This window comes from Ochotona princeps, chromosome 24 (genome assembly GCF_030435755.1).
Source record: "Ochotona princeps isolate mOchPri1 chromosome 24, mOchPri1.hap1, whole genome shotgun sequence".
Taxonomy (NCBI): Eukaryota; Metazoa; Chordata; class Mammalia; order Lagomorpha; family Ochotonidae; genus Ochotona; species Ochotona princeps.
Window position 1 is genome coordinate 6,452,841 of NC_080855.1, and position 18,805 is coordinate 6,471,645.

At 56.0% G+C, this 18,805-nt stretch overlaps 1 protein-coding gene across 1 annotated transcript in view; it reads left to right on the forward strand.

Moving 5' to 3' along the window:
• The window catches only part of GNA12 (G protein subunit alpha 12), an 89,268-nt gene that overhangs the window by 22,828 nt on the left and 47,635 nt on the right, over nt 1-18,805 (forward strand). The window lies entirely within an intron of this gene.

An 18,805-nucleotide genomic window follows, 5' to 3' on the forward strand; every position in this document is an offset into this window, starting at 1 on the left:
TTCTTTTTTTTTTTTTTTTTTAAGAATTATTTTATTTTTTTTGGAAGTCAGATATAAAGAGAGGAGGAGAGGCAGAGAGGAAGATCTTGCGTCCGATGATTCACTCCCCAAGTGAGCGCAGGCCGATCCAAAGCCAGGAGCCAGGAACCTCTTCCAGGTCTCCCACACAGGTGCAGGGTCCCAAGGCTTTGGGCCATCCTCCACTGCTTTCCCAGGCCACAAGCAGGGAGCTGGATGGGAAGTGGAGCTGCTGGGATTAGAACCGACGCCCACATGGGATCCTGGCGCACGTTCAAGGCGAGGACTTTCGCCGCTGGGCCACGTGGATTCCTTCTAAAGCCCAGTCCTTTCTGCTGTGGCTTCCTCTTTGTCTTGAAGTTAGCTCGCTGCCTCCCCTCACTGCGCCTTCCTTGGAGCTCCCCTGGTGTGAAAGTGTGATGGGCTGGACCTCCTGGCTTCTCACCAGGAGTTTCTGGCTGTGTGTGACATTGCTGGGTGAGCTGATTGGCTCTAGTGCTGGAGGACCAACATGTGCAGCCAAGTGGGCAGGATTAGAAGTCCTTTCAGGTCTCTGTGCCGCGTGTAGGAGAAGCCAACCTTGACCATTCAGAGGGGCTTGCAGAGTGAGCAGTGGGGAGGGTGTAAGGCTTGCAGAGTGAGCAGAGGGGAGGGTGCCGGGCTTGCAGAGTGAGCAGGGGGGAGGGTGTAAGGCTTGCAGAGTGAGCAGGGGGGAGGGTGTAAGGCTTGCAGAGTGAGCAGAGGGGAGGGTGCCGGGCTTGCAGAGTGAGCAGGGGGAGGGTGTCAGGCATAGCTGATCAGCTTTGGGGAGGGTGTAAGGCTTGCAGAGTGAGCAGAGGGGAGGGTGCCGGGCTTGCAGAGTGAGCAGGGGGGAGGGTGTAAGGCTTGCAGAGTGAGCAGGGGGGAGGGTGTAAGGCTTGCAGAGTGAGCAGAGGGGAGGGTGCCGGGCTTGCAGAGTGAGCAGGGGGAGGGTGTCAGGCATAGCTGATCAGCTTTACAAGGAGGGTGATTGAACACAGGACTTTTGTATCTTGAGAGGCCCAGAGAGGAGCGGAAGCTTCCATCGGCTGGTTCACTCCAAATGCCTGCAGTGGCAGAGGATGGCTGGGGTCAGAGCCAGAAGCCTGGAACTTACTGCAGGTCTCTCGTGGAGGACAGTGAGCCATCGTGACCACACCCCGGGGTCTCCATTGGGGAGAAACTGGCAGTTGGGCCACTGATGTGGGGTGCGTGTTGGGACTGCTGGGCTGACCACCTGCTCCTGCAGTAGGACCTTCCTGAACTTCTGTGGGGTTCTGTGCCATGCAAGCCAGCTCAGGGGCCAGTGTGATGGCTCTGCTGGCTGATCCTCCGCCTCCAAGTGCGGCATCCCTTCTGGGCGCCTGTTGTCCCAGCTGCTCTGCCTCCGCTCCAGCTCCCTGCTTGGGGCCTGGGAAAACAGTGGAGGCTGACCCAGTTCTTGAGCTCCTGGCTCCACAGCAGCTCAGCTGCAGCCAGATGGAATATCTTTCTGCCTTCCCTTCTCTCTGTAGATCTACCTTTAAAAAAAACAGAAAAGAAAAAAAACCAGCACAAAAAGGAAGTACAAGGTTTTGTGGTATGGGTTGTGGTTTCCAGCAGGGTGATTGGGTAAGGCCTCACTGAGAAATCTCTGAATGGAGTTTTGTGGTTGCTGAAGAAACTTCTTAAGCTTGGACAAAAGTAAAATAGGGCTTTTGGGGGGGCGGGGCTTGAATTTGGATGAGTGCAATTCTTTTATTATTTCTGCTACTTACCTGATAGGGAATTCTCAGCCATGGCTCATCTCCCAGATGCCCAGCACAGCTGTGGCTGAGCCTGGAACTCAGTTGACACTGGCACACCCATCACTTGGTGCTGCCATGGGGGTGGAGCTGGGACCCAAGCCCAGGCGGTCCCAATATGCCCAGTACCCTCCCCAAGTGCAGTTCTTGCAGACAGCTGTTGGCCTAGGTGGTTTGGTAATAGTGGGTGTGAAATAGAGTGTGCTGCCATGAGGAGCAGGTGGTGAGGGCTGGCCCTCGGTGCAGAGTGGAGTTCACCCCATACTGCCCTCCCCCCAGTCACCACCCTGCTTGGGGAAGGCCAGCTGCGGGCCCTGTGTGAGAGCCAGGACTGCATGGAGACAAGGCCAGCAGGACATGTGAAACGCAGAGCAGATTGGGTAGAAACTGGGTCGCACAGGTACAAGGAGAAGTTCCCACAGGAGACGCGGGAAGCCGTGGCATGACTCAGTCCAAATGGGAAGGCTGGAGACCTCAGGGAGACGTTCAGGGGTCCCTGTGTGGCGTCCCCTTCCTCAGCCTTTTGTTCCGTCAGGCCCTCCAGGCCACGAGGATTTCACATGTACACGGACTTGTTTATTTGAAAGGCAGAGTTAAGGGGGGATTTTTCCACCTCTAGTTCACTCCCAGATGGCCATGAGAGCGGTGCAGGCCCAAGCCGGGAGCCAGGAGCTTCACCAGGTCTCCCACTTGGGTGCAGGGGCCCGAGCATTTGAGCCATCTACTGCCACTTTAGCAGCTCATTAGCAGGGCATTGGATGGGATACAAGTGGAACAACTGGGACTCGAACCAGTATCCGTGTGGGGTGCTTGCACCGCAATGCTGGTCCCCCATTCTGACCTCAGACCTAGTCCTGTGTAGTTGCTTGTGCTGTGCGCTCCCCTGGCAGCTTACTCTGCCTCACCGCTGGGTGCTGCCCGTTGGCACTGCCCTGTCTCACTGCCGAGTGCTGGGTGCTGCTCGTCGGCACTGCCCTGTGTCACTGCCGGGTGCTGGGTGCTACCCGTTGGCACTGTCCTGTCTCACTGCCGGGTGCTGGGTGCTGCCTCTCTCACTGCCGGGTGCTGGGTGCTGCCCGTTGGCACTGCCCTGTCTCACTGCCGGGTGCTGGGTGCTGCCCGTTGGCACTGCCCTGTGTCACTGCCGGGTGTTGGGTGCTGCCCGTCGGCACTGCCCTGTGTCACTGCCGGGTGCTGGGTGCTGCCCGTCGGCACTGCCCTGTGTCACTCCCTCGCACCTGCACTCTCTTCTGCTTCCTCTCTGCTGGTCTGGGTGAACCCCGAGCACCTGGAGCTTGTGCTGCCCTTGGGGCTGACAGGGCCGCTCCCCATGTGTTGCCTGTGCCTGATGGGAAGGGTACGCTGGGCGTGTCCTGATCTGTTTGCTGAGTAATTTAGACAGTGAACCTGTGCCAGGCTGAGAACGAGCCTTGTGTTTCAACCAAGCTTGTAAAGACGATTTGGAACATTTGTTTCATCTTAAAGCTAAAAACCATAAACCGTGTAACAGTGTTATTGGGATGGAGTAATTATATCTTTTTTCATTTCCAAAATTTATTTTTATTGGAAAGACAGATTCACAGAGTAAAGGAGAGACAGGGAAAGGTCTCCCATCCATTGGCTCATGCCCAGTGGCTGCAACAGCCAGAGCTGAGCCGATCTGAAGCCAGGAGCTTCCTCCAGGTCTCCCATATGGGTGCAGGGTCCCAAGGACTTAGGCCCTCTTCCGCTGCTTTCCCAGGCCAGAAGAAAGACCTAGACTGGAATGGAGCAGCTGGGATACGAGCCAACGCCCTTATGGCATGCTGGTGCCACAGCATAGAGGATTAACTTGTTGAGCCATGACACCTGCCACACAGTTGTACCTTAAAGGTCCCTGGAGTCTTTTTGAGTTTGTAAATGGATTCATCTGCAAAGCCATTAAAAAGGCCAAACGTTGGTCTGGCATGGTAGCCTAGCAGCTGAAGTCCTCTCTTTGCACGTGTCAGGATCCCTTATGGGCACAGTTCTAATCCCGTTGGCCCCTCTTTCCATCCAGCTCCCTGCTTATGGCCTGGGAAAGCAGTTGAGGATGGCCCAAAGCCTTGGGACCCTGCACCCGCGTGGGAGACCCGGAGGAAGTTCCTGCTCTTGGCTTCGGATTGGCTCAGCTCCGGTTGTTGCAGCCACTTGGGGAGTGAACCATCAGACGGAAGATCTTTCTATCTCTCCTCTCTGTATATCTGACTTTCCGATAAAAATAAATACATCTTTTTTAAAAGGGGGAGGGAGCCCAGTGTCTGTGCTTTGCACACCTGCTTCGTCCTTTGAGCTGGAGTTTTCTACCCTTTGGGCAGACTTGCAGCTGTGTGATAAAAGTCTGCTTTGCCATGGCTCTGGTCCGGCAGGAAGAGGATGTGATGGCGGAGGAAACAGGTGCACCGAAGGCCTGAGCCTATGGAAGCCCCAGGGCCCAAAGGCTCTGCTAGCTCAGAAGGAGCAAGAAGGGCTAGGGCATACAGTGATGACACCCCCAGTCTGAGGAGCTTCGGAGAGGAATTCCTTCTTCAGAGCCGGGTCGTTCTTGCACAGTCGCGAAGGGACTGCGTGTCCAGGTGTCTGGCGCCTCGGACCGCCGCCCTCGCGAGCCTGCTCGGGCTGCCCTAGGTGCCTCACGTGTGGACAGCACTGTGGCCAAGTGGAAGCCGACACCGTGTGCCTGCTGGCTTGGCTTGGTTAGCGTGCAGGGCGCCAGGGCTTCCGATCAGCACTGCACACAGCGTGGCGCGTCAGGAGCCTAGCAATAGAAATAATTCTTGTTTTCAGTTCTTTTTATCTACTCTATACTCTTACTGAACTTTGGGCAGTATACTTTTCAGGTAAATTGATTTTACTGTGCGATCTGTCTAAGGTGATTCTGTTTCAAAGGCTGGTTCCTTTCCACATGCCTGCAGCCGCCTGGGTTGAGCGGGGGTCTCCGCAGCCCCTGAGCAGAGAGCTGGTCGGAAGCGCAGCAGTCGGGCCAGCGCTGTTAGGGATCCCTGTGGCACAGCCCCCCACGCCATGAGGTCGGCTTGACAGAAGTCACGGCGGTGCTCACAGCATCAAACCAAGCTGGGGAGCGTGTTCCTCCCACACTTTTGAACCGTGCTGGCGCGCTGTTTCCCTCTGGCACAGTTCCTGCACCTGGCTGTCCTTTCATCCTCCCCACAGCCGCTCGGCCTTCTGACTCACACCCGGTGCCTGTGCCTTGGGGGCCCTGGCTGCACACAGACATGCAGGCGCCCCGAGGAGTCACAAAGAGAGGTCTGCCCTCTGTGATCTGCAGCTGCCCTCTGCCCCCTCCGTGCCCTGTCTGGGGCATCACTATGGCTTTCTTGCAAGGCCACGTCTTCTTACCTTGCTGCCGGGAAGGCTTGGCCGTGTCTGGCCCCTCAACGACTGAGCCGTCCTGGCCTGCTGCTGCACATCTCTCTTTACTGTCTTGCCAGCCACCGGTAGTCCTGAGCAGACCCAGGACTGAGTTCCCCCTGAGGCGTAGTTGTCCACAGAATTAACCCCGCAGTTATGAGCAGGGCCCTTGGAGAGCCTAACCCTCCAGATTAGGAGGCGGAACCTCTGGGAGGTGATTAGGTCACTAGGGCAGAGCCCTCAGGAATGGGGTGAGCCTTGTCGTGGGCAGGAACCCCAGAGCACTCCATCTCTCCCTTCTAGCGTGTGCGTGTCCACAGCCTGCACATCTGGAGGGCCTCGGTGCCCAGTGTCCAGCTGCCGTGACTGGTTAGAAGCCGTCCAGTGTAGCAACCCAAATGCTCTGAGCCGTGGTGCCGCCGGCCCTAGGCACTGGGCTGGGGTTCCCGAGCGAGCCCTGCTGCCCTGGCGGCAAGCCTTCGCCTGCACTGCCTGTTCCCACGTCTGTCGTCTGCGAGGCGGCTCTGAACGCAGACCTGCTGCTAGGCAGCTTCTCTCCGTGAGCCATGGCGCAGCTGTCCTCAGAGCAGGTCGCAGGGAGCGTCCTTCCTGGGCAGCCCTGTCCTATCGACATACGAAAAAGATGTTGTTTTTAAAGGTTTTCCAGGCTCATACATGTGTTCTTTGTCCAAAGAAATTTTTGTCCATGATAATTTTACTGATCCCAGTAATGACTCTTACAAGGTAGGATATGTGATGAGAAAGATACGGACTCTCGATAAGCTGGTTGGTGTGCTGTTTGTCAGTGTGGGAACACTCAGGCTACTCCCTCTGACGGGGAGGCAGTGTGGGAGCACTCAGGCTCCTCCCTCTGACGGGGAGGCAGTGTGGGAGCACTCAGGCTCCTCCCTCTGACGGGGAGGCAGTGTGGGAGCACTCAGGCTCCTCCCTCTGACTTGGAGGCAGTGTGGGAGCACTCAGGCTCCTCCCTCTGATGGGGAGGCAGTGTGGGAGCACTCAGGCTCCTCCCTCTGACGGGGAGGCAGTGTGGGAGCACTCCAGGCTCCTGGAGCTTAGGGTCTCCTCCCTCTGATGGTGAGTCAGTGTGGGAGCACTCAGGCTCCTCCCTTTGATGGTGAGGCAGTATGGGAGCACTCGGGCTCCTCCATCTGACGGTGAGGCAGTGTGGGAGCACTCAGGCTCCTCCATCTGACGGGGAGGCAGTGTGGGAGCACTCCAGGCTCCTCCCTGTGACGGGGAGGCAGTGTGGGAGCACTCCAGGCTCCTGGAGCTTAGGGCCTCCTCCCTCTGACGGGGAGGCAGTGTGGGAGCACTCAGGCTTCCTTCCTCCCTGTGACGGGGATGCTGGAAGAGTTACTGGGCTGGTGCACCTGGGAGCCACCCGAGTCTGTTCTTCCCATCAGCAAGGGTCATACATAGACCCAGAATCTGGCCTGATGGGGAGGGGCAGAGGGACCATGACAGGACGGGTGAGTGGGCCCCAGGGTGCAGGGCGCCTAAGCAGGCCCTTCCTTAGAGTAGAGCCTGGGAGGAATGAAGGCCCAGGGCTCCTGTGACCAGGAGCTGTGGTAGCGGAGGCTTGAGGCAGAAGCAGGGAGCTGCTGTGGCCGGAGTGCCTGGTGCGGGCCAGGGAGGTACTCAGAGTCAGGGTGTGGGGGGCCTTCTGGTTCCTGGAAGGACATGGGTGTTTTAACCGAGAGCGAGACAGGCCCCTGGAAGTGGAGGTTGGATAGGCCGATAGGGCTGCTGGTTGGGAAGGTTGAAGGAGATGGGTGTGAACAAGAGCACAGCTCTTAGCGGACCTGCTGTCAGCGAGATGTGCCGCGTGGACCACAGCCACCACCTGCAAGTGGCAGGAAGTCACCAGGTGACAGCATCCGCTGTTGGGCGGGACAGGGCCTGGCAAGGTGGGACCTAGTCACCCCGAGGTTCAGGCCCTGCTGCAAACTGCAGCTCGTGCAGCCTGTGCAGAGCTGAGGTGGAGCCTTCAAGGGTGGTCCCCTGAACCCCTTGGTGACCTGTAGGCCAGTGCACTGCCAGACCGGACTGCTGGCCCCAGTGGTCACACCTTAACGAGGTGGCTCTGTCTCCTGAAGGAGGCACAGAGGCCCGAGACTAGTAAATGCTTATATTAGTCATGAATTGAAATTTGGATTTTAGTTGTCAGAACCACAGCTTCCTCTGTGTGAATACAAGCCATAAATTTATTCATGCTTAATACAATTTCTTTCCTTCCACAGAGATAGAAAGACTGAGTGGAGGCTAGAGTTTGTGTGCCAGTAGGAACAGGGTCTGTTTAGCAATGGGGGAGTTAGCAGTCATGCACCTGTGTGGCCTCCCACAGAGCAATGCCCAGCTTGGCTGAGCTGAAGACACCCAGAAACCAGAGAGAAAGGAAAAGCAGGGAACGGGCCTCGGCCAGAGACACCCTGCCAAGGCCACCTGTTGCTCTGGAGCTCTCCCGCCTGCTGACTCCCTAGGGGGAAGTGGGAGCTGAGTGCAACAGGATGCTTGAAGAGAGAGCACAGCACTCCGCTGGTCTGCAATACTGAAATGAAGGAGCCAGCCCAGATCCTGGTAGAGGCCTTGGTGGTGCCAGCTGACGCATTGGCACTGCCGCCAGGACAAGGGTGCAGTGCTGGTCTGGGAGGTGTTGGCAGGCAGCCGGACAGCTGCAGCCCAGGCCGCCAGGGCGTCTGCCGCCGCGTCCACCAAGTCGATTCTCTGTGACTTAGCTTGAAGTTCTGTAAGCTTTGCTCTGTTTCATCCTTCACATGGAACTTTCCTGCTGTGGCTTTTCCTGGCTCTGAGTGATGCCTCTGTTTGTATCAACAGTGAGGAATTAGCCCTCCCATCCAACTCCAAGTTCTCCTGCTTGTAAAACTTCTCGCTAGAACTCCAGCTGCATGTTTTACATTGCTCCTTCCCCATGATACGAAGGACCCGCTGAGCCTAGTTCTGTAACTGGAAACTCACAGACGGAAATAGCTCTGTTACCAAGCGCAAACAGACTTGGTAAGAAAAGAATGTGGAGAAACCCCTGTGCGGGAAACTCCGTCAGTCTGCAATACGACGAGCTAGTCTGCTTCTTACTAAACAGTGTAAATTGGGGAGCTTCTCTGTTCAACTTTAACCTTAATCCTCTTGAAATTTGGCTCTGTGTGTTATATGTTTTATTCAGTAATGGCTATCTTATTTTTACAGTTTTTATTGGAAAGGCAGATTTACAGAGAGCGTGTGCGAGAGGGAAAGGTGTTCCTTCCGCCGGTTCACTCCCCAAATGTCCACAACGGGCAGGGCTGGGCTGACCCACAGCCAGGAGCTGTTCCGGGTCTCCCACGCAGGTGCAGGGTCCCAAGGCTTGGGCCGTCCTCCCCTCCGCTGCTTTCCCAGGATAGAAGCAGGGAGCTGGAAGGGAAGTGGAGCAGCGGGGACATGAACTGGCCCCCATATGGAATCTCAGGTGTACAAGGCGAGGATTTAGCCACGGACTCACCGAGCTGGGCCCAAGAAAGGGAATTTTTACAAAGAGTGATTCAGACTCCGTTCCAAGCGGTGTTTCCGAGAATGCCATTTTGTGCCGTATGCGTTTCCACCTTCCCTGTTTTCTGTCCCTGAGTGTCCGTCACATTGTGCCACACTGAACGGTGCCATCCTAAAGCAGCTGTGGCCGGCAGAGGCTGATGCCAGCATGGACAGAGATGGTACTTTCCAGTGTGGTGCCAGGAGCCTTCAGATGTGCGCCGGGGCAATGCCTCCACCCAGCTGAGCACCACTGCCCTTCGGGGCCTGTGCTGCCCAGGAGTGTGTGTGCGCCGAGCTTTGTGCTGCTTGAGCTTGGACACAAGTAAAAGTTCACACCGTTTCTTGTAATTTAGCATATCCCACTGTCTCCTGACTCTAGGTGCTGCTTTTGGTTTTACAATAATTTTTATTTGTTTTTGTTTGAAAGGCAAAGAGACAGAGGGAGCTTTATACCCACAGCTTCACTCACCAGATGTCTGTGATAGGCAGGGCTGGTCAGGCCGAAACCTGGAGTCATCCTGCTGGGGACGAGGCCCCAGCTGCCCCAGCAGCAGGAAGCTGGAACTGAAGCGGAGTAGTTAACCCAGCCCCAGGAGACACCACTGCTCGAGACAGCAGCATCCCGTGTGGGCACAGGTTTGAGTCCTGGTTGCTCCGCTTCCCATCAGCTCCCTGCTAATGTGCCTGGGAAGGCAGCGGAGAACAGCCCCCATCCTTGGGCTCCTGCACCCGCATGAGAGACCTGGAAGAAGCTCTTGGCCTCGGCCCAGCCCGGCTCTGGCCACTGTGACCACTTGGGGAGTGAACCAGCAGATGTAGGCTCTCTCTCTTCCTCTCTCTGTAAACTTTTTTTCATGTAAATAAAAAAATAAAAAATAAAATAAACAAAAGCCCAGGCACCCTGGGTTGACACGTGTCCCAAGCAGCGTCCTGACTGCCGCATGTAGCGTCCCCCTTACTGACTGCTTTAAACACTTTCTGGGGAGTGCTGACAAAGGGGTCCCTAGACACTTGCTCGCTTCCGGTTAGGCTGTTGGCTGTTTAAAGGGCACCAGAGGAGTCTCCTGTCTCCTGCTGCGTCTGCCCACACACCCACAGCAGCTGGTGCCAGTTGGTGTTGGCAAGCTTTGTACAAGGGCCTGCTGGGTACTTCTGCCACTGAGCCCTCTCCTACCCAGGCCCCAAGGTCCCAGCGTGGTGAGTGGGGAGGCAGGGCGGTTGTTCTGGTGACCCTGCCTCCGAGGGAGGTGGCGTGGTCCCACACCTGTCCCTGCAGCCCAAGATGGCCCTTGCGACACTGCCCCCAGAGGGCAATACCCTATACCCCACACATGCCTTCTCCGCAAACCCAGATCCTTCCTGCTAGGACCCTGCTCCTCAGCCCGGTCCCGTTAGATGTGCGATAGGTGCGGCAGGCTCTCACAGGACAGATGCGCATGCACACGTGTGTGCACACACACTCCTGACCGTGTAGGTGGAGGCCTGTGTTCTCTAAGACAGAGACTTGCCTGCACCGGTTAGGGTTTATTCAGTTATTTGCCTGGGGAAATCAGTTCCTTGGGCTGTGTTTGCAGGCTTTTCTCCCTTGGCATGATGTCTGGTGTTCTAAGAACACTTTCTGTCCTTCACTGGAGAGTGTCAGCGATGTACCTTAGAGGAAGTTCCAAGGCTTGGCTGCAGCCTGCCCCTGGGAGGATGGGGCACGCAGCGAGTCTGGGCAGGTGACTTCCAGAGTTCCCGGTCTGCTGGCTCTGTTTCTTCCTCTCAAGTATTTATTTGGAAGTCTGAGTTATACACACACAGAAAGGGAGAGGAAGTCTGTTCTCTGCTGGTTCGCTCCCCAGCTGGCCACAGTGGCCACTTCCTGCTGTCCCCTGCAGCAGCGGGGCCCAGGCCCTGGAGACACCCTTCACTGTGTGTGCGGACGCAGGAGTATTGAGCGGCCAGGACATCCTCGTGGAGACGCTGATCACAGGTGGTGGCTTCAGCTGCCATGCCACACACTGGCCCCTGTGGGCTCTGAGTTCGGAGCCATGGCTTGGTGAGATGCCAGGAAATCTGAAGTGATGTCGACTTCCCCTTCTGGCTTCTGGAAAGCCCTCCCCAGGTCGGTGGAGAAGTCGTGGCGACCACATGCTTGTCCTGTGCCCCTTCTGCACCGTCTCAGGAAAGTCAGTGTGAGAAACTGCCACAAGTCTCTCCCGGCCCAGCTGCCCCACTGTGCCCGCTGCCCCGCTGTGCCTGCTGCCCCGCTGTGCCCGCTGCCCCGCTGTGCCCACTTCCTGCTCTGCCTGCTGTGCCCGCTGCCCCACTGTGCCCATGGCCCGCTGTGCCCACTGCCCTGCTGTGCCCGCTGCCCCACTGTGCCCAGTGCCGCTCCCCGCTGTGCCCGCTGCCCACTGCCCCACTGTGCCCATGGCCCCGCTGTGCCCATTGCCCTGCTGTGCCCGCTGCCCCACTGTGCCCAGTGCCGCTCCCCGCTGTGCCCGCTGCCCACTGCCCCAATGTGCCTACTGCCCCGCTGTGCCTGGTGCCGCTCCCCGCTGTGCCCGCTGCCCACTGCTCCACTGTGCCCACGGCCCCGCTGTGCTCGCCACCTCCTGACTGCCTGCCCTCTTCCACAGTGCCTTTCCTCGCAGACCCTCCGTGGCCGCAGCTCCAACTTCGTGGACCCCTTTCCAAAGCCTGTGACTGCCCCTGCATCTCACAGCGTGAATTTCACACTTGGCTCATCCCCAGAGGCCATGGTTCCACCGCCCTGTGGTGTTTATCTGGGGGCGCCCCACCAGGACCTCTGGCTTCACGTTGTAGATGCACAGTATCGGCTGGCCGTGACTGAAGTGTCTGACTGCTAGTCTTGTCAGAGGCCCAGCAGGGCTGCGACTGCCTGTTGGCTCCTTGGTCTAAAGGGGCAGGGCCAGTGTCCACAGACAGCTCTGCACGGGCTGAGGGCGGCTCTGCCAGTGTGACAGTCCTGCAGGCCAGGCGCTCCGACCGCTCGCTCTCGACTGTTTTAGCTTCAGTGTTTTGTGAGGTTTTGGTGAGGAATGACTAGTCCAGGAAGACTTGGTTTGATTGGGACTAAACTAACAAAATTGATTTTTAAATGAGATAGCACGAATTGCAGTTTTTAGCTTCATTCAGCAAAACTGAAAAAGACCCCCAACTCTACGTAACCAACAGAATCTATTCTCTTTTTTTTTTTTTTTTTTAAGATTTATTCATTTTATTACAGCCAGATATACACAGAGGAGGAGAGACAGAGAGGAAGATCTTCCGTCCGATGATTCACTCCCCAAGTGAGCCGCAACGGGCCGATGCGCACCGATCCGATGCCGGGAACCTGGAACCTCTTCCGGGTCTCCCACGCGGGTGCAGTGTCCCAATGCATTGGGCCGTCCTCAACTGCTTTCCCAGGCCACAAGCAGGGAGTTGGATGGGAAGTGGAGCTGCCGGGATTAGAACCGGCGCCCATATGGGATCCCGGGGCTTTCAAGGCGAGGACTTTAGCCGCTAGACCACGCCGCCGGGCCCTCTCTTTTTTTTTTTTTAACATTTATTTATGTTTATTGGCAAATCAGATACACAGAGAAGAGAGACAGAGAGGAAGATCTTTCATCCGTTGAGTCACTCCCCAAGTAGCTACAATGGCCAGAACTGTGCCGATCTGAAGTCAGGAGTCTGGAGCTTCTTCCGGGTCTCCCACGTGGGTGCAGGGTCCCAAGGCTTTGGGCCGTCCTCAGCTGCTTTCCCAGGCCACAAGCAGGGAGCTGGATGGGAAGTGGGGCTGCTAGGACATGAACTGGCACCCATATGGGATCCCAGCACGTGCAAGGCAAGAACTTTAGCCGCTAGGCCACCATGCAGGTTATTCCTTAAGGAGAGGTTTAAGTTGCCACATTTGTAAGTTGTCTTCAAAAATGTGTCTTTGAACAATTTAAAGTGTCGCCTTGTGTTGAGATGAAGTCATCAAACTGCTTGGAACTCCCGCTGCTTGTGTTTGGGCAATTAAGTAAATGTATGTTTATTTAAGAGTTGAATGCTTCTTACCCCATTATTGAAAGAAGGGCTTTCTTCCTGGCCCTTGCAGAGGAATGTCTCCATTCCTGCAAAAGGAAATTGTCTCCAAATTGGTTTTGTTTTCTTTTTTAACAATAGTTTAGTTTGTTTTTTTAAAGATTTATTCATTTTATTGCAGCCAGATATACAGAGAGGAGGAGAGACAGAGAGGAAGATCTTCCATCTGATGCTTCACTCCCCAAGTGAGCGCAATGGCCGGTGCCATGCCAATCTGAAGCCAGGAGCCAGGAGTTCTTCCACATCTCCCACGTGGGTGCAGGGTCCCAATGCATTGGGCCATCCTTGACTGCTTTCCCAGGCCACAAGCAGGGAGCTGGATGGGAAGTGGAGCTGCTGGGATTAGAACTGGCGCCCATATGGGATCCCAGGGCGTTCAAGGCGAGGACTTTAGCCACCATGCCGAGCCCAACAGTATTTTGGTTTGTTGATTTTGTTGTTATTTTTGTTTTACGAAATTGGTCTTTCATTGGGAAAAATAAGGGCAAGGTAATTGAAAATTCCTCCTCTACTGGCGTGCTGCCTAAGACATGGCAGCACTAACCAGTTCTGCAGAAGTCCAGGGAATGCGCAGTGGCCAACGGCCAGTCTCCAGAGAGGGCTCCTCCTGCTTCCCCTCTCCTATCTCCCCTCCTCCCCCCTCCCCTCCCCTCCCCTTCTCTCCGCTGCCTTCTTCCTTCCTCTCCTCCTCTCCCCTCCCCTCCCTGTCCTCTCCCTCCCCTCCCCTCCCCTCCTCTCCTCCTCTCCCCTCCCCTCCCTGTCCTCTCCCTCCCCTCCCCTCCCCTCCTCTCCTCCTCTCCTCCTCTCCCCTCCCCTCCCTGTCCTCTCCCTCCCCTCCTCTCCCCTCCTCTCCTCCTCTCCCCTCCCCTCCCTGTCCTCTCCCTGCCCTCCTCCTCCCTTGCCTCCTCTCGCTACTTCCATCCCTCTCTGCTCTCTGACTTAAAAGGGAAAACAAATGAACTCAAAATAAGCAGTTGTCCCAAAACAGAAAACTTCCCTAGAATTTCCATTTGGGCTTTTCAGGTCAAAGTTGGTGGAGAGCAGTTTTTACTAGAATAATTTAAAAGGGGAAAAAAGACCCCCCGGCCCCTCTGCTCTTAAGTTGATAAGATACATAAAGCGGACCAGAGTTAGCTGTTGTGATTCAAAGTTTGCCAACAGCGGTGCCAACTTTGTTGGATTTGGGCAGCAGGAAGTAAAGTCTCTTCTTCCCGGTTGGTTGCAGTTGAATTGGAGCAGCATTAGCGAACTTGGGTAGCGGACAGGCATGTGAGAGCTGCTGAGCTAACTGAGGCAGGCAGTGTTTGTCAGTGACTTCCAGGCGTCTAGGTCTGTTCTGGTGCTCTGCCCTTGTCTCGATGCAGGAAGGTGGGCCTTTCCAGGAGGGGAAAAAGCACTGAGTTACCTCGTGGGGTAGACCAAACTGAGTGTGAGTGCTGGGCTCCCCCGTGCCCACATGTCCTGCGGCACAGCTCCTGAGTCCTGCTGCAGACCTTGGGAGGCGACAGGCAGACTCCAGTGGGTGAGTCGCTGCTCCTGGATCGCTAGCTGTACCCATCGCTGGCACTTGAGCGTGAACAGCAGGTGGGAGCCCTCCCTCTCTCCCTAGCTATCCTTCCATCCCTCTGCCTCTCAAAAAGAAACATGTTTATATGTACATTAGGTATGTATATAACATGTATTTGTGTATGTGTGTGGCTGTGTAGCTGTCTTCTAGGGAGACCGGTTTGTTGTATTTCAGTTGTGTGTACAGCGCCATCCTAAGGAACAAGTGGGTCAGTCCGCTGCCTGGGAGAGCAGGTGCACGTGGGGCCTGGGCTGCATCCCGCTGGACACGATGGAGCCTTTCTCTCCTTTGGAATAGGTACTGAGGCCCTTTGCTGGAGACCACGGAGAAATAAGTGCTGTGCTTTCTGTTATACAGAAGGAATCAGCTTTGTTTCCTTGGGTCCTTGGACTTTTGAGGAAGGCAGGAGTTTGTGGTTTAGCCACAAACTGTGGGGAGACAGGGCAGCAGGATGGCTGAGTGACTAATCCTCCCAGTGCCAGCCTCTCCTGGGGCACCGGTTCTAATCCCCGCAGCCCCACTTCCCACCCAGCTCCCTGCTGTGCCCTGGGAGGGCAGTGGAGCATGCCCCAAGCCTTGGGACCCTGCACCCGCGTGGGAGACCCCGAGGGGCTCCTCGCCTGAGATCGGCCCGGCTCCGACCGTTGCGGCTGTTTGGGGAGTGAACCAGCAGGTGGAAGATCTTTCTCTCCTTCCTTATTTTTGTAAATCTGACTTTCCAATAAAAATAAATCTGTTAAGAAAGAAAAGTGGGGAGATGGGAAAGACGCAGAGGTGGGGTGTGAAAGGTGACGGGGGAACAGACTGGATTTCCCCGTTGGCACTGCGGAGGCACACAGGTCCGGAGGTTCCGTGTGACTTGCCCCTGGTGAGGGGTTTACTGAGCACCTGTCCCTGCCTCCTGATCTGTTTTCCTTTGGCCCCTTAACCATGTTTTCCACACTGCATGTTTAGAGTACAGTGTATCACCCTGGTTGCCGGCTAACTTTCTGAAAGGTCTTCATTGTGGAATAATTACGGGTTTATAGGAAGTTGTCCCCCAGATTTCCCCAGCTGATGTCCCTTAGCCAGGGAAGTGTGTGTGTCCTGTCAGCTGTGCAGCCGGCCAAGGCCACAGCCAGGTCCTCACCGGCCCCTCCCGCCCCCTGCTCCGCATTGAAGTGGGCAGCCTTCCCTGCACCGTCTGTCTAGCCTTATCGTCCAGGGACCTGCGGTGCCGGCCTGTTGATGGCCGTGACCTGCAGCCCGCGGCCTGGGATCGTGCCAGCGCTGCCTCTCGGCGCTCCGCTCCTTTCTACTGTAGATCTGGATACAGCGCGGGTTGTTTCTGTTCGGCCTGCAGTGGGCACAGCTGCCGGGAACATCCCCACGCAGGTTGTGTGTGGACTGTTACTGTTCTTCTGGGAGAATTGCCCAGAGGTGAGGTCACAGAGTTGTGTGGCAGGTGTGTGTTCGGTTTGTGAGGCACCGCCGCGTGTTTTCCTGAGTGGGCCCTGCCGACAGAGCTGCAGGCCGCAGCGCTGGCGTCCTCACCGCCGAGCAGTGTGAGCAGCTGTGTGTGCGTTCGCTCCTGCCCCGGCCGAGCACCTTTGCACCGGCACGTGGCTTCTGGATTCTCTGCTGTGACAACTGTTGGCTTCTGAGTGCTCTTGTTAGATCCCAACGATGAGTCATCTGCTGCACTTTTCTCCCAGTCCGGTTCTTCTTTTTAGCTTCTTCTTAAAATATATATATATATTTATTTATTCCCATTGGAGAGGAAGATCTTCCATCCAATGATTGACGGCAATGGCCGGAGCTGAGTCGATCCAAAGCCAGGAGCCAGGAACTTCCTCCAGGTCTCCCATGTAGGTGCGGGCTCCCAAGGCTTTGGGCCGTCCTCGACTGTGTTCCCAGGCCACAAGCAGGGAGCTGGATGGGAAGTGGAGCCGCCAGGATTAGAACCAGCGCCCATATAGGATCCTGACATGTGCAAGGCGAGAACTTCAGCCACTAGGCTAGCATGCCGGACCCTCTTTTTAAGTTCTTAGGGAAGGTCTTTTTACAAAACGAGAGTTGTTAGTTTCGACAAAAGTCCAATTATCTCTCTTTAATAAAGCAAGCATTTGGAGTCGTGTCTAAGAACTTTCATCCATTTTGAGCTAGTTGGGTGTAAATCTGTGAAGCTGGGCCAAGAAGTTTTTGGTCTGGGTGTCCCACGGCTCCAACACTGCCTGCTTTTACCCAGCTAATCCCTTGGCCCTATTAGAAGGATGAGTTACGAATGTGAGACTGCACTGCGCCGCACCGCTCTGCTGATGGCAGCTGCGTGGCGAGCCTGGGAGTCGGCACTGCCTCCTGCTTGCACTTGTCAAGCTTGCTTCAACTGATCCTGCACTTAGTGTAAATTTTAGAATGGGGGTGAGCGTTGGGCTCAGCGGTCAGGACAGCCCCGGGACACGCCTGTCCTGGCTCTGCTTCTGACCCAGCCCCGTGCTGCAGCACATGGCGCCTTGCGTCCAGGGCCCGTGGCACCCACACGGCCCTCCTGGCCTGGCCTGGCCACCCCGGCTACTGCAGGCCTTCGGAAGGTGAGCCATGGACAGAGGAGAGCAGTCTCTGCTTTTCAAGTGAAATGACAGTAGTTTTAAACAGGGTAGAAGCTCTTGCTGTGACCGCAGTCCTGCGCAGAGCCTGTCCGCTGGCTCAGGGAAAGTTAATGTTAGCTGCATTCTTGCAATCCGTGGGCATGATGCTTGTCTTCACTCAACCAAATGTTTTACAGTCAAGATTTTATAGTTGTCAGCATATAGGTTCTATAAATAGTTTATTAGATTGATGCCTTCTTATTTTAAAAAAGTACTTTTGAAGGACAAAGATCCAAATAGAGATCCCCGTGCAGAGCTTGACTCCCTGCACGCCCAACCCACCCAGGCCACGGCCAGAGCTTGACTCCCTGCACGCCCGACCCACCCAGGCCACAGCCAGAGCTTGACTCTCTGCACGCCCGACCCCCCCAGGCCACGGCCAGAGCTTGACTCTCTGCACGCCCGACCCCCCCAGGCCACGGCCAGAGCTTGACTCTCTGCACGCCCGACCCAGCCAGGCCACGGCCAGAGCCTCAGACGCAGGGGCTTCCAGCTGTGGTGAGCCCCCGTGCCTCCTGTTGGGCTGTGTGAGCAGGGAGCCCACAGCCACTGCACCTCTTGCAGCTTCCGCCTGTTCACCACGGGTGTGCAGAGGGCCACCCTGTGTGAGAGCTCGCCACAGCGTGCTGCTGTCCCTGATGGACTCCTAGGTTTCTTAGCTAAACATTGCGTCTGCAAGCAGCTTGGGTTCGTTCTTTGTCTGTTACTCCTGACTGCCTTCTCCCGCTCATTGTTAGCTCTTTGCTGCGTGGTAAAGGGGGCACACCCACTGACAGTTTGGAACATCAACTGGTTTTTTTTTAAGAGTTTTTTTTTCTTTTTTTAATTATATTTTTGACAATCTTTACATAGTTAATTAGGGTAAAAAGGTTCAAGGGCTACAGGAAAGTGGGTAAGACTATTATTTCCATATTGTTTCTTTCATGTATCCGAGGTAAAGGGGATATTGAGGGAGAAGCCCCACCCAGTCTCCCACCCTCCCCAGGTCCCGGATGTGGGACATGCTCTGAGATACTTGCTCAAGTGGTTTTGATAGTTCACCAGTTATGAATCGCTGCCAGTCTCGCCACGCCAAGCACGAGGGGGTCGTTAAGAATCCACTGACTGACATAGTCCATCACAGAGTCTCCATTTGCCCAGTATTTCGCTGCCAACATATAGCTGAGGTGGTTGATTGACCTGTTCTGTCTTCTGTCTTTTCTTGGTTAGGGTTCTGAGTCCGGCATTTCGCTTGGGGAGATCCCCACAGAAACTTTGTGTGAGGTGTTCCCAGACCAGCTTCTTGTAGAACATCAACTGTTGATGCCAGTGTTTTTTACCAGGTTGAGGGAAAGGTGCTGGAAAGGAAGCTGGGGGGTTGGTAAGTGCCCACCAGGACCCTTGAGTCACACACGTCGGACAACCAATCGTATGGCATGTAAGTCATCTCACAGGGAAAGAAAGCAGGAAGGCACCTTGTGGGCAGCAGAGGCCCTGACAGGCATCCAGCGGGCAGCAGGGGCTCTGACAGGCACCTTGTGGGCAGCAGAGGTCCTGACAGGCACCCTGTGGGCAGCAGAGGCCCTGACAGGCTTCTAGTGGGCAACAGTGGTCCTGACACGCATCCAGCGGGCAGCAGAGGCCCTGACAGGCGTCCAGCGGGCAACAGTGGTCCTGACACGCATCCAGCGGGCAGCAGAGGCCCTGACAGGCGTCCAGCGGGCAACAGTGGTCCTGACACGCATCCAGCGGGCAGCAGAGGCCCTGACAGGCATCCAGCGGGCAGCAGGGGCTCTGAC